The sequence below is a fragment of the Pogoniulus pusillus genome, chromosome 24 (assembly GCF_015220805.1).
Source record: "Pogoniulus pusillus isolate bPogPus1 chromosome 24, bPogPus1.pri, whole genome shotgun sequence".
NCBI lineage: Eukaryota > Metazoa > Chordata > Aves > Piciformes > Lybiidae > Pogoniulus > Pogoniulus pusillus.
The window spans coordinates 21,746,972-21,756,818 of NC_087287.1; the positions used below are offsets into that span (position 1 = coordinate 21,746,972).

The 9,847-nt window shown below is 47.6% G+C and overlaps 1 pseudogene; it reads left to right on the forward strand.

The window, feature by feature from the left end:
- The first annotated feature begins 30 nt into the window (after positions 1–30).
- Positions 31–7,544, forward strand: LOC135186286 (14 kDa phosphohistidine phosphatase-like; annotated as a pseudogene).
- Positions 7,545–9,847: the final 2,303 nt, after the last annotated feature.

The following is a 9,847-nucleotide window of genomic DNA, read 5'->3' on the forward strand; positions in this document are numbered from 1 at the left end:
GGCAGCTCGCCTCGCGGGTGCGTGCGCGGCTCCGCCGTTGGCGGCGGTGGGTGCGGCGAAGTGTGCTATGTCGGCGGCGCCGTGCTGCCGGGCGGCTGTGCATGAGTACGACGAGAAAAAGTTTGTGGACGAAGAGGAGGGAGGTGAGGGGCAAGCGGGACCTGCGCTGCTGCCTGGTATGGGAACGTCCGTGCCCGGAACGGGGCCGTGGCCTGACAGGAGGGTAGGCAGCGATTGAGGCTGATTGAGGCAGTGATGGAGGCAGCGATCCAGGGCTGGCAGGAGAAAGGGCTATAAGGCTGAAAGGGGAAGCGACCGGCACTGAGAGAAGGAAGCCAGCCTGGCTTCCTCTCCATCACGGCGGCCCAGGGCTGCCGTATGTGGGAGGGGCAAGAAGGATAGAGGAAAGTTTTTTCCCGGGGAGGAAAGGAGTGCTCCATGTGCCCGCCGCTGGCTTCCTTGCCTGGCTGCTAGCTCTTGCCGACAGCCACTGCTAAGTTGCTGTCCCTGAGGCCTGATGTGGAGGGCTACGAATTGCAGTCGTGGTGGGGAATGATATATTTTACCTGGATCCTCGAGCGGTGAAAAACTTAAGAGGTATGCTCCAACACTGGAAGTGTGCAGCTTCTTTCCGGTGCTGCTCCTTCCTCAGGTGGCCTGCTGATTGCAGCCTGACAGTGCTGTCTGTGTTGGCTGTTGAGGGAATCATTGCAGCCACTGAGCCGTTCAGTATTTTTAGCCATACAGAAGCCAGCAACAGGTCCTGCTACCCTGCAGCTGCTTCTGTTGCTTCCTAAATACTTGGTATCTGGTCCTTAACCATTTATCACCATTTATCACAGGGAACATGATGGCTGCACTACAGGCATCTCTGAAGAACCCTCCCATCAACAGAAAGAAACAGGCAGTGAAGGTGAATAGGGACCAACTCACTCATGGCTTTACACCTTGTCCTGATTTGAGCTAGAACAAAACCAGTTCTCACTTCAGTGATCTTTTTTACAGCCTTAACCCCTGACACTCCTTCCAAATCCTTTTTTGTTTCTATAACCCCACTAACCTTGCCAGGTGTGACTTTAAGAAGCCAAGGAAGTTAGGTTTAGGGTATTCCCTGATGTTAAAACATCTGTGTCCTTTGTTGATTTAATCTTGCACTTTAACTTGGTGCCAGATCAGGTTTTGTGTGTTCTCCTACCTGGGCTGCTGGTGTGTTGTTGTGTCCTGGCTAACTCCACACATCACCAGGTGCCTGTGTCTGACCCAGAGCTGGCAGCATGTAGATGTAGTTGGCACTGAACTACTGAGGAGCCACAAATGCCGTCATCACCTTTGACTCAGGAAGCTGCTAGCACAGCCAGAGCCTGAACCTACAAAAAAGGGAGAGCTGTTGGTTATCACATCCAATTAAAGCTAAGCTGTGTGACTTGTAGTGTAAAAGGTGGGAAGATGCTCATTTGAAACAGCCAGGAAGGCTTTCTGATCAGTGGTTTCAGACTGTAGGTACCTTGACCTGGGGTAATTCCCATGTTTCTGTTTCCAGCTGCTGGAGGAGTGGGGTCTGTCGTGTGCATTCTGAGTGCCAGGAAAATGGTTCAATCCAGTAACGAGCAGCTGCTGCCCTCCAGGGCCTGGGAAGTGCCGGTGCAAAACCCAGAGGGCCAAATGCTGTTGCTGCCCTGTAGGCAGTGCCCGTCTCTTGCCTCGCCTTCTCTCTGCTGCTGTTGAATCTGACCAGTAGTGCATATTGTGATCTCTTTTTATGTTCTCTTTTTGTTAAATTCCTGAAAATGATGAAGGTGCAATTTTGTTTCTATCAGGAATATTTGGTACTGATAAGCATTTCAGGGACAGCATCTAGTGATGGGTACAGTTTTGTCTTTAGGGTGATTGGCATTTGTGTGCAATTATGGCTGATTTCAACCTCACTTTCCAAGCAGGTGCTGAGGCACTGAGGGCAATGTCTTAATTCTCTTTGCCAGCCAAGCAATGTCTTGCCCTAAGATCTGTATTTGAGAAGTGAGTCAGCTGTTAATATAGGTAAGGGGGCTGTGCTTCCCTTGGTCAGCCTCTGAACCTACAACCTTAAACAGGACAGCAAGCAAAAACTCCTTTCTGACCCCAATTATCATTCCAGAGAGATGGGTATTTTTCTTACCCTCTCATCTCACAGCCTGCTCAGGTTCCTTTGTGATCAGTCAGGTTTCAGGTCCATAGCAGGGAGGTCATAGTTCTCCATCATGCAGCTGGGAGGATAGAACTTAAAAGGCTGATGGTCCATTTATGCTGGAGCCCAGCCCAGTGGAAGCAGCAATCCTGAAAAGAAGGAAGAGCAGCTCTCACACAGCAGAGTCCTTCAGCAACTTGGTAGGGAGTTATTTTTCTCAAGCACAACAAAATGGCTACTGGTGTCCACTCTATCCCTGTAGAGCTCTCCCATGTTTTGTTTTCTAGTGTCTTAAGGGACACTAGAGAGTTCACATTGCTGTTGGCTTGAGCCACAGTGTGTTAGCTAGAGGGCAGATTTGGTTCCAAAATAGAGGAATACCTCACCAAGAACTGGGAAAGGCCAGGACATCCAGTGCCAATGGCATCCTGGCCTGGATCACGAACAGTGTGGCCAGCAGGACAAGGGAGGTTATTCTTTCCCTGTACTCAGCATGGGTTAGGCCATATCTTGAGTGCTGTGTCCAGTTCTGGGCTCCTCAATTCAAGAGAGATGTTGAGGTGCTGGAAGGTGTCCAGAGAAGGGCAACAAAGATGGTGAGGGGCCTGGAGCACAGCCCTGTGAGGAGAGGGTGAGGGAGCTCTGGGTGTTTAGCCTGGAGAAGAGGAGGCTCAGGGCTGACCTCATTGCTGTCTGCAGCTACCTGAAGGGAGGTTGTAGCCAGGTGGGGTTGGTCTCTTCTGCCAGGCAACCAGCAACAGAACAAGAGGACACAGCCTCAAGTTGTGCCATGGGAGGTCTAGGCTGGATGTTAGGAGGAAATTCTTCACAGAGTGATTGGCATTGGAATGGGCTGCCCAGGGAAGTGGTGGAGTTGCTGTCCTTGTATGTGTTCAAGACAAGACTGGATGAGGCACTGTATAAGGTTAACTCTCCAGGGGGAGTAACCCTGAACCTGACCCTAGGTGGTCTTGACCCCTCCCCAGGGGTGGGTCTGAACACTACCAGGTGATGGTTATCTCACTCCCCCTTCCTGTCTAAAGAGCCATAAAAGCAGGGGGACTTCCTGGTTCACTCTCTCTGTGCTCCCTGCTTGCCACCATCACTATCCTGTTCCTGGTTTCTCTTTTGTTTCACCACGTGGCCATCACCATCACAATGGGATTGTATTTATACCTTTTGTATTTGCTTTCCCTTCCCTGTACCTTTGTAACTTCCCTACCTCAGATACCTTTTTCAGTTATTGTTAAACTTCTCTTTTTAACTTCCAAATGGAGTGAGATTCATTTATTTGGCTGTGCTTACCTTTCCTCTCTCTCTACTTCTAATCCCTTTCTTTTGGGAAAGGAGGGGGAAGAGGGAAGGGCACTCTATAAAAATTGTTACTGGTTCTATCAAATTTATTTGAGTCTCTGGAAATTTAAATTAGAACCGAGACAGGCACTTAGTGCCATGGTCTAGTTGATTGGATAGGGCTGGGTGCTAGGTTGGACTGGATGATCTTGGAGGTCTCTTCCAACCTGGTTGATTCTATGATTCTGTCCCAGACCTCAGGTGACTGTAGATAGTTTAGGGCCAGGCCTGAAACACCTATTTTCCATTCACCATTTTCCTGCAGTTCACTTGTGTAACACTGTTGGGGAACTTGGGAAGTTTTTCCTGTTTTCTTTTTGATACCTTTTTTTTTTTTGGTAAAAATAACAAAGAGCAGACAGTAGTCACTGAATAGTTACCTGGTGTCTGAAGTACCTTCAAGTTAACTATGGGACTGACCATTTTCAGCAGGCTGCTGTTCCAGGATGGATGACACTAAAAACAAAGCCCTAAAACTTCTATTATTTTTTTGTGATAGTTTTGCTTTCTAGCTGTTATTTGTAGCTATGAAATGGTACAGGAAACTTTTGGATGAAAGGGGTGCTGTGATCTTAAAGGGCAACTCACCCAGACACAGATTTTATCACCTTCCCTGCCTGCCTTGGCAGATCAGAGCACTTTGGGTGGTAGGCTTGCTTGCTATTTAAAGCCTTTCTCACCTGTTCAATTTCTTACTTTATTTGGCCTCTGCTTGTTTGCTGTGTAGTGACAGTGCTGTTCTGTGCCCAGGAAGATGATCAACAACAGAACCTAAAATATCAAAGTGTTTGTTAAGGTTTGGGACTGCTGACAAAGATTTTTAGTAAGCAACTGTATGCAGTAGTGTATCACAAAGCAGATGTCAATAAAGCACCTCTAAATGCTTTGTTTAGATGATAACCTGCTGTTTCCCTAATTTATTCATGATTTTCAAGCATCTTAATGTATATAGCACACACCTGCCTGTGTAGTCAGGCACTGGGTTTGTATCATATAGGTGGCAAAATTCGTGTCAGCAACTGCTTTCTGCTGGTATGGATGAATGGAATTGCTCATTTGAAAGTGCCCCACAGTGGAGCACTTCAAAGAAGCAGCTGTGTTGAACCTCAGCTGTAGAGGTACTCTGGAACTGGGAAGACTTCGCTCTTTCAACTGCAAATCTCCCCACTTTTGGAGTAGGCACTTGATACAAGACCATGCTCCTACTGCAGTGCTACAAGGGAGTAGTTGTTTTTTTCCTCCCCGGAGCTGCCAGAGGCTGCTGTGTTTTCCTTCTCCAGACACGGCGTGTTTGCTCCTGCTGGCGTTGTCTTGCTTCTTGTAGCCCTTTGTCCTTGTGATGGATCTGTGAAGCTTGCCTAGCTCCTTGCATGGGACTTGTGAAATACAGCAAATGGGAGATGAATTTCTCTTATGTAGCGTTTCTTTAAAATTTAGTGCAGAAATCTGCCCGTTTCATATATGGAACGAGTAACATAGATTGTGAGGGCGTGAAGCTGCCCCTGGCCCCCACCCTAGCATGAGGCCTTTGCAGTCGATGTGTGACGGCGGGCACCGGTAGGGCCCCGCTCTGGGAAAGGGCCCGTGGAGCCGAGCACCCCGAGGCCTCCACGGGCAAACTGAAGCAGTAACGCTTCGCTTTTCCCTTGCGCCTTCACACAGAGCCCCTGAGCAGAGACCACCGCCTCCGGCAGCCCGCGCCCCGCTCCCCTCACGGGGAGCCGCCGTGCGGCAGCGACAGACCCGCGCCGGGACCGTGCGGCGTCTTCCCGCCCACCGCGGAGGACGGCGGTGGCGGCGCCGTGGCTGCGGTGCGGGACGTCGATGTGGACCCCGAGGGAAGCTTCAGGTAGCTCCTGGTGCGCCTGGAGGAGCGGCGCATAGTCTGCGGCACCAAGGCGGCCGAGTTCCACAGTGCGCGACGGGCGGTGGGAGCGGGGCTGGGGAAGCGGCTGTCGGCGGCCCCCCCTTCGCTGGCTTCTCCGTTAGGGCGGGACGGGGCGGCCGATTCCCCGGGGAAGCTGAGGCGGAGGGCAGCCCCCAGCCTGCGGGGACTGGTGCTTAGAAGTTTTGTGCCCCCTTTACAGGTGCCCCACGCGAATGTGCGGAGTGGTCCAGTGTCTGTCAGGTGTTCTTTCCAAACTCGATAGAGCTTATCTGGGAGAGTGAGATCTGTTAACCGAGCGAATTGGGCGGGCAGCTTAGCTAGAGAAGCTGTGAATGCCCTGTCCTTGGAGCTGTTCAAGGCCAGGGTGGGTGAGGCTTTTAACAGCCTCATCTAGTGGAAGGTGTAGGTGCCCATGGTGGGGGGGATTTGGAACTAGATGATTTTTAAGGTCCCTTCCGACCCAAACTGTTCTATGATTCTTGGTGAAGAAACAGAAGAGCTTAATTACAGCTTTGCTATGTCTGTCAAGACAAACCTCCCTACCTTGCAGGTGAAAGGAGGAGGAAAATGAATGGACAACAGCTTGAAGAGCGCTTGGTGCCCAGTGTGTATTCTAATGGCTCTAATCTCTTTTCTTCTGCAGATCACATATTTGAGAAACTAAATCTTGAAATGGAAAAGCTGGGGTATTAGTGCAAGAGCCTTGGAGGAAGGAAAGTTGATCATAATAGCAAAGACAAGAAAATTAGGGTAATTGGGCTCTCTACAGTATGTGCATCTCCAATATTCCTTCAAATTCTTTTGTCTCTGTCCTGTTTTTTCCCCCCTGTAGTATGGTGGTTCTTGGGAATTTGAACCACAGTGCACTTGAACCACTGGAAAACTTGTCTGGCTTACTTGTGAGCCTGACTTTCTGTACATGTCTAATGAGCACTTGTGCTTTCCTGCAGGGCTGTGGAAAAGCAGATCTCTCTGTGACTCTGGAGGTACCGAAGAAAGTGTACACAGGTTATAAAATCACTTGGGCAGATGACAAGAAATACATCAACTACTTCTGAACACATCAACTACTTCTGAACACAGGCGGTTCAAACCTGGTAACTGTGTGAGCTCTACTTTGATAAATAAAGCTGCATGTGTCTATGCTACTATAAATCTGGAGTAACTGGACTCTACTGTAACTCATCATACAGTTGCTAATTCCCAGATCATTTTCAGAACGTGTCTTTGTGCAGAATTTGCATTTCTAAGCATTTTTTCCTCTGCTTTTGGTATGCCATCTAATTAAACACACTCATACCTTACTTCTATTGTGTTTTCATCCAGTCCTGTCTCGCAGGTGTGCTGCAGGATACACCAGGATTTTGCCATCGGTTTATACACCACAAGCTCCAACCTATTCCCTCATTATTTGACTGTACTGCTTTTGGTTTCCTTTATTGCTCTTTTGGCTTCTCTGCTTTCTTATCCACATTTAGAAATCTTGGGAGGGAGGGAAAGGTTGACCTACAGATCTTCATCAATGATCTAAATCTGCAGTTTACTCCATAGATTGGAAAACTCCGTCACATTCCACACAAGTAACAATCCTATGTTCTCTAAGACTCTTCCCTAGAGCAGACTGATTTCAATGTCAGACTCTTGTTTCATTCTCATTCCCCTGTACTACTTTTATTCCCTGTGAAGATAATTATGTTTTTCCCTTTTTTACAGCAATAATTACCTGAGTTAATGACCTTCCAGCCAGACCCAGTACACCTAGGCAGTGCCTGAATTAACTTAGAGCACCTGCTTCATCCCGTTGTGATGGAATGTTGCTCTGCATTTGCTGTGAAACTATTTGCTGCCCTTGTCTCTGGTTTGTTTCCCAACAGCCTGCTGAATGCTGTTGTGGTTTCCAGTGTGGTACCATTTATTTTTATGCTTACATTGCTGACTTGCAGTGTTTAAGATGTGTTTGCATATAAAGCCTGTTCTCTTTTCCATGACTTCTGTTGCACTTACATGCCAGCATCTGGTGCTATACAGTGGATTTTTCCTTCAGTGTACCTGTGACTCCTAAAGTACATAGTGTAAATATTAGGAGGCTTCAGTCCAACACCTAGCTGCCTTATTACACTAATAATTCATCTTACATCACCCTTTTTGTGTCTGTTTTTATTGCCTGGGCAGAGAGGGATTTCCTTCGCTCATCCTCCAGTCCTTCAATCTATTCCTCATTAGACTCCATCAGTAATCACCTAGGAGCAGGATCTCTTGAGCCTGGTGCTGCAGGTCTCTTGGTTGATACCTGCTTTCCCTCATGCAGCTTGAAGTTTCCTCTTCAGCACTGCATCTGCTGTTGGTGCTTCTCTTTAAGCTCTTGTGCGATGATCACCACTTAGAATGCTATACACTGATGGCAAATTTAGTTCTTGTTTTCTTAAGAAGGGCTTAATTTCAGAACCTTATTGAATGCCTGTGTACTGAGTAACCAAGAGGAGCACACTAGTTGATAACTGGGAAATTGGGCACTCCCCCCTTCAGTTTTCCTCATGGGCTTTTTTCCCAAAGCTTAAGTAAAATAACTGTAAGGGATTTGAAACTGGGAGAGCCTCATTTCCCAGCACTAGAAAATAGTCTTTCAAAGGGAACTCAACGGTTAAGATTGTGCCGGTTAAAACAAGAAGCTTTTTAATTTAGTTTCCTGAGGTGTTTAATGACTAACTTTCAAGTTCCTCTCCACAATACTTACAGGAAAGACATAGTTTAAACAGGATTTCTTAATGTGATGACTCTCAGAAAGTGAGGGGAGAGAAGGGATGATGAGTTGGAATGAGCTGATAAATTGAGTTACCCCACCTTGTGTGTGGGGTGTGTTTTGTATATAGAGGAAAGTGGGCCTGATGTAAAGGTTTATTGTTATCAAAGAATACTTTGAGGATCTTCCCAATTCTGTGTGTTTTTTTCTAGTGGAGTGTCCTTTGAGGGAATACTGATTTCCATAGCTATTAAGTAATAAGTGAAAGCATTACAAGTGAGTGGAACATTTTTATTCCAGGCCATAAAGAGAAGCAGGAAACTCATTGCTAGGGTGGTGGTGGTTTAGCAGTTAGAGAAAGCCTTGATGTAGATTAGGGAAACAAGTGTTGATGTTGAAAACACCAACAGAACAACCAGCCTGCAGACCTAGATGTGGAGTTCTGCTTCCTCTCAGCATTTACCTGCTGAATTTTAAGGACAGAACTCACCAGGAATATTGAAAATCCCAGTGCTAACTTTACTGATTTCACCAGAGGAAAACATTCCATTTCACTATTAATGAAGGGACATGACCTAAACAATGTGATCCTGTATTTGTAATAATCAAATAAGGATGCTGAGGGAAGCAATAGTATATTAAACTCAAGCCAGTGAGTTTGGTTGTAGAGTATTTTCAAGAGGAAGCATTAGGGTGGAAGACTAAGTGCTGCCTTTACTCATTCAAAAATATATCAGCTCCTTGTTCCTAACCACATTCACTCTCATAGTGTTAACATTTGTTACTGCAGGCACTGCCCTCCAAAACAGCCCTAGAACCTTGCAGCTGCAGAAGCTATTCAGCCATCATTTCTCCTACCATTAAGGTTTGAAAAATGGCCAATGGCTGCCACTCTCATACTCATAGAATGGTAAGGGTTAGAAGAGACCTCTGGAGAATTAGCCCAGCCCTCCTAATGCAGGTATGCCTCCATCTATCCCCAGTTCTGTTTAAAAGCTTCTTCCATGCTTTAAATGAACATTACCATCCAATTTTACTCTGCTTTGTTTCCAGCTGGGTAGCAAGAGATCAAAGCTGCCTGGGTCTCTATTTCTGTGGTGGCCAAAGCAGTTCACTTCTTCATCTGGATGTGCCACTTTCTGGTCAGGGCTGTCCTTTGGAAGAGAAATAGTTGTATCACAGTATCACCAAGGTTGGAAGAGACCTCATAGATCATCAAGTCCAACCCTTTACCACAATTCTCAAGGCTAGATCATGGCACCAAGTGCCACATCCAATCCTGCCTTGAACAGCTCCAGGGACAGCGACTCCACCACCTCCCCGGGCAGCCCATTCCAGTGTCCAATGACTCTCTCAGTGAAGAACTTTCTCCTCACCTCAAGCCTAAATTTCCCCTGGCGCAGCCTGAGGCTGTGTCCTCTCGTTCTGGTGCTGGCCATCTGAGAGAAGAGAGCAACCTCCTCCTGGCCACAACCACCCCTCAGGTAGTTGTAGACAGCAATAAGGTCTCCCCTGAGCCTCCTCTTCTCCAGGCTAAACAACCCCAGCTCCCTCAGCCTCTCTTCGTAGGGCTGTGCTCAAGGCCTCTCCCCAGCCTCGTTGCCCTTCTCTGGACACGCTCAAGCATCTCAGTGTCCCTCCTAAACTGGGGGGCCCAGAACTGAACACAGTACTCAAGGTGTGGTCTAACCAGTGCAGAGTA